Source organism: Hippocampus bargibanti, linkage group LG12, assembly GCF_051943395.1.
Source record: "Hippocampus bargibanti isolate YZ-2025 linkage group LG12, ASM5194339v1, whole genome shotgun sequence".
Lineage (NCBI taxonomy): Eukaryota > Metazoa > Chordata > Actinopteri > Syngnathiformes > Syngnathidae > Hippocampus > Hippocampus bargibanti.
Genome location: NC_142745.1, coordinates 14,909,324 through 14,915,059, shown reverse-complemented (window position 1 = coordinate 14,915,059; position 5,736 = coordinate 14,909,324).

The following is a 5,736-nucleotide window of genomic DNA, read 5'->3' as shown; positions in this document are numbered from 1 at the left end:
TGACCAAGATCATATGGAAAGCTGTTTATGTACTGCGCATGTACTGAGCAACAGTGCTTAAGGGTCACAGCTGTCTAGTTGGGCCATTCCAGAACTGGAGTCGCCCCCACACGCTATTTCACTTTCATTCGCAAAATACAGAAACATGCACGTTGTAGGTAAATTGTGGTGATGCGGTCACAAAATGCAACTCCAACTGTACTACAAACCAAATCGAGCTAAAGTACCAATCAGCTGTTGAGCACCCCACCAGGATATATCTTGCCCCCTGTTAAATTTCATAAATCGGGAGCTTTTTGTACTCGCGATGTGGTGCGTGTTAAAATAATGTGCCTTACACACACTTTCTGGTAACCAATTAAGTTCGTGAGATTTAACATGTCTGAAATTTGCATGTGTATGAGTACAAAAAAATATTTACAAGACCAAATTTAGTGGAACACAGGACATGCATAAAGAAGCACAGTAAATGTTTGCCGTGCAGTACAAAACTAATACTATAAACAGTCCACTATCAACATACAGTATATAGCATATAATATTGACAGGTACACTACTGGTCTGATGTAACACACAGTCGATTCATTGACATTATAATGGCGTACAACAGCGGCATAACTTTGGCCATCTCTCAATTTGTCAAGTCATTTGATTTTTTCACTCATGGTCATCATTTTCCTGTTCTTTTTGGGTTCGCTGGAACATTTCGAAGGCACGGGGTTTTAGGAACTATTGTCGGGGGTGATATGATGCACTTATATGGCTACCTTTCCAGCCATATAAGTGCATCACCGGCCACGTGTCACTGCAATTCTGTCTGGTTATGCGGGTTGCCGAAGGTCTTTTTCCTTTGCACCCTACTAAATTAACTTTGAGCATCAAATACTTATTTGTTGTCTGCTTTTCTGTATCTGACAATATGCGGTGGACTCAATTGAGCTTTGTCAATAATAAACCACTTCCCAGACGAAATGTCAACTTTTTACACAAGTGTGTGGTAGTGTGGTATGGTCAGTGGTGGGCCGTCAGAGCCAGCAAGGCCTTCTTGTGCTGGCCTAACATAATCAGACATAATTATCATAATTATAATAAAAGTAAATTTCATTTAAAAAGTATGTTTTCTAAATATATATATAATTATTCTACATACTGTTTTCTTGATGTTATATTATATCCATTTGGTTATGCTCCTTTCAGTGTTGTAGTTTTAGGTCAGAGTTTTTAATCCAATCAGGATTCAGCTAGCTTGTGTCGCCAGGCTGTATGAAATCTGACCGACGCCTTCAGAATCAACAGTGAGGGCGTCTGTGCGCTGTACATGAACGGGCACATGTAGTTGATATATAGTTGCGATAGCCAATCAGATCACGAGTTGGCACAGTAAGGCCAGCTAAAGGGCCTCGCGTTGAACATGACATGTACGTGTCCTGTGATTGGATACTCACTTTACCTCAGTCCTCAGCGGAGGCAGCGCTATGCAAATCAACCAAGCTACAACAGATCAGACCCGGAAACTTTAGCAGAAAAACCAAGTATATCTACTCGCTTTTTTAACCCACAATGGCTGAAGGAGAGGACAACTCGCTGTCGCATGTAGGTAAGCCTATTCTCAAGAACAAATGAAAAAGATTTGTTTACTTTTATTTTCAACAAATAGTTCGTTTTGCAAACGTCTTGTTGTTTTTCTTATATTAAACTGATATTTTGTAATTTAGCGTAAAATCTTGTTACAGATTGCATATTCTTGGTGGACTTCATAAAACTTTGTGGACAAATGACTTTAAATTTCAGTTTATTTTTAAGTGTTTGCAGTATCACATATAGTGACAAGTTCTAATTGCTGATGCAGATTTATTGATGTGTAATTGCTCCGGAAAATAGCCTGTAATTCTCCTTCAAATTGGTCATTCTTCCTTGCAAATAGGGCAATCAGGCCAGTCGTTAGTCAGGACAATAGGAGCAATCAGTGGAGCCGCAGGGAGTAGTCCTCTGCTCCCCCTAACCTGAGAGCAGGAACCTATCATAGCATGTCCGCGATGTCTGGACAGTAGGGATATATATATAGGGCCGAAACTACCAGTACGACTTTAGTTAGCTGAAGAAGCATCTTGGATAAGAAGCGAAACGTCCGACACCTTCAAAGAAGTACATATGACGGCTGAAGAAACCTTTTCATCGATGGACCACTCCTGTATGACTGAGAGCTTACACAGACTTGTGGCAACTAGTGTGTAAAACTAACTTTTTCCTCAAAGTGGAAAAACCTGTACACTACCGCTAAGTTAATGTTTGCTTTCAACGCAGCCAAAGTTAAGATGTGCTGCAGAGGTCATGAAATGACATGGCAAGAGGAAGCTTGTAGTTGTAAGGGCTACTTCTGATGCTTAATGATTACTCATAAACTAGGAAGTGAGGTGAGACTGGACAAAAAAAAGTGCTGGGCCTCACGATCTTAGAGGCGCTCTGTTCCTGCCAACACATGGGCGGTCAGTGCCAGCTTTGGACCACTTCTGTCCTGGGGATTCTTTGAGCCCAGAAGAATGTCGAAAAGGGACATTTGGAAACCTTCCCTCAGTTCAAGATGAATGCCCCCCCGCCCAACCTAAAAAAAAATGGGGGTGGGGGGTGTACAAACCCCGTCCGATTGATTCCCTTCCAACCTTTTTGCTTCAGATTACAAGAGAAGTGTGGGCAGTCTTTTGTCCTCCTCCTGATTTTCCCGAATGTCATCTAATCATCTGATCAATTATTTTACAAGCATTTCACTTACTAAATTGTTTTATCAGCTTGTATCGCACAAACTTTGCCTAAAATAAGAAAAACAAATTTGGTATTTTTATTAAAACATACTGTGCTGACTAAATTGAACTACAGTAAAGTCTCGTTATATCAATATCGATATATCGATAGTCCCGGTTATATCGATACTATTTCTATGCACGCACGGAGAAAATTACATGCAAACACGGTCGGATATATCGATAGTCCCGGTTATATCGATATTTTTTCGAACTCTGAATATCGATATAACGAGACTTTACTGTATTTGATCCATGCATCCATTTTCCAGACCGTTTCATCCCCTTTAGAGTTGAGGGGGGTGCTGCAGCATATCCCAGCCATCTTCGAGCATTTGGCGGGGGATACCCAGAACTGGTTGCCAAACAATTGCTGTGAACTATTTGATATTTTTGTGTATCTTTCTCTCAGGAAAATCCTAAACTGTCTCAAATCCTGTTTGATCATGTTTGTTACTTTTAACCGGTGGCGGGCCGTGCATGTAACTCCTCGGCCTTCAGTAGCGCTACGTCTGGCTTACTCCACAGCTGCGAGTGTGCTGTGATTAGGTACACGTCTACTAGAGGATGGCGTTGGTCAGGAAATAACCTGTGACTTGAAAGAATGTACGATATACTGTCATTAAACTGTTTGAATTTTTACTATGAAAGTCTGGATTCATGATAAACTCATGTATTACTTAATCACAGTATTACTTGCTATTTTTGCTAGCTTCGGAGCTGCCTAACCTTTCTTGATGATGTCCATCTGTCTTGAAAATGGCTTTACAGTCTATCTGCAACCAAATTATGACTTGACTCTCGTCATAAAATGTTTCATAGTATAACCTTGGCCAAACTGCCAAAATGACCTGCAGCGTGTAGTGATGTTGATTTGCAATTGTTTGGAGAGAAAATACAGTTGTCATAATCAAATCGTTGCTTCCTGGCAATATTTTCATATTTAATTGTGTTCACGTCAAGTTGCAAAGCAAGTTTCAAGGAAACGTATCATACTTCCCAATAAATCCTTGCAATGAGAGATTTTTCACATGCTGCTAGTCAAGTAACATCTTATTGCAAATGGAAAAAAATGTTAGAGAGTAACGAATAGTTTTACAAATTAACAAGCTTCATGTTTCCAGTGCTGGAAGTGATTGGTTTGCATTCACAGGTCACTAAAGTGTAACATCTCGCAGCCCGCACATAGCTCATCCATTAAACAACCAAATGCTTCATTATCATGGAGTAAAAGATTATGAAATACAGTGATACCTTGGCTTGCGAACTTAATTGGTTCCCAGACAGTGTAAGGCAAAAAGTGTGTATCACAAAATTGAATTTCCCATAGGAAACCGTTAAAATGAGAATAATCCGTTCCCACTTTTCTACTTTCTAATTTTCTAAGCCTTAAAGCTATACAAAATATACCTTATTTTATGTATAATAAATGTGCTATGGTATTATAATTAAAGAAATAAACTGTACTATATAATAGTCGTTTTATTTACCTTTGTGATGGTCGTTGATGGCTTGATGGAATGGAGTGGCCGGTCTTATCAGCATTAAACACTTGATCGGGAACGTAACATTCTTTCTCTGTGATAATTTTATCCAGTTTCTCATCAATTGTGTTCTGTTTAGCTGGGTTGATAGCTTTTTGCATCAAGTGTACAGATAGCTTGTGCAGGTTATTTGTGGAGCCTGATTGATGGGATATTTTAACCCTGCAGTCTACACTCTGCCTTTGAACGATCAAAGTTGAAACTCTCTCAGTGTCGTCTGCCTGTCTCTTTAATGTTTAAACCACCCCCCTCATTGCTGCGTTCTTGACCAATCACGTGGCTTTAACCCAGGGGTCGGGAACCTATGGCTCGCGAACCATATATGGCTCTTTTGATGATTGCATATGGCTCGCTGATAAATCTAAATACATATTGTCGTTTTTTTCGCCGTTCATTTCCCGTTGGGGCTGCAGTTGGTGGAAAGCGCAATGTTGATTGGACGACACTGACCTAGAATGGCCGAAAGCGCCATTTTGATTGGATGATAGTAGCAGTCATGTTGAAACAGGTAAACGGCCCTTTAAATGAGCCCAACTAGTGCACTTCAGCGTGAATGCACCGGAGCATTAGAGGAGAGAAAATGTTCTCATTGTAATTTGCAATGAAACAATACCATCGATGGATGAAACAGTTGAATGTCAGTGACATTTTAACAACCCCCATGTTAACGTGAGCATCAACATACTTCTGTGAGAAGTAGATTGCAGATAGCAAGTGTGGAAGCTTATGAGCCGTGTGCAGGCTAGCGAGCAGTAACTTCGCCTCTGGACCGGCAAATTGAATTTCATTCCGATCGTTTGCCTGGATTTTTACCAATCACGAGGAACGGAAAACCATTCATGTTAACGGTGAGTACTATCACAAAGTTATTTTAAATAATACATTCTGATATTTTGTTGAAAAGTGGCCGCGCGTGCGTGTGTGTGTGCGCGCGCGCAAGCGTTTGTATGTGCACGCGCGCGTGCGTTTGGCTCTCACTGAAAAACATTTAGAAATATTTTACTTTTATGGCTCTCTTAGTCAAAAAGGTTCCCGAACCCTGCTTTAACCGAACACTGGGGGCGGGGAATAGAGGACATAAACAGTCGGTTGCCATTTTGTTGTTAGAAGAACGGGCTCGTTCACGAACGACACATCACTCATTGAGGCAGCTTTGTGTACGAAAAAAGTTAGTATGCCAAGGTAAAGTTCGTATGCCAAGGTAAAACTTTAATAAATGTAAAGTTAGTAAACTGAAAAGTTCGTAAGCCAAGGGGTTCGTAAACCGAGGTATCACTGTAGTATGGTTCATGTTCTTTACTGACAGCGTATTATAGGTGTTAAAGGGCAACCGACGTCACTTTTTTGTTTTTTAACTGACATCAGAAAAACCTTTTATAGCATCTAAAATACCC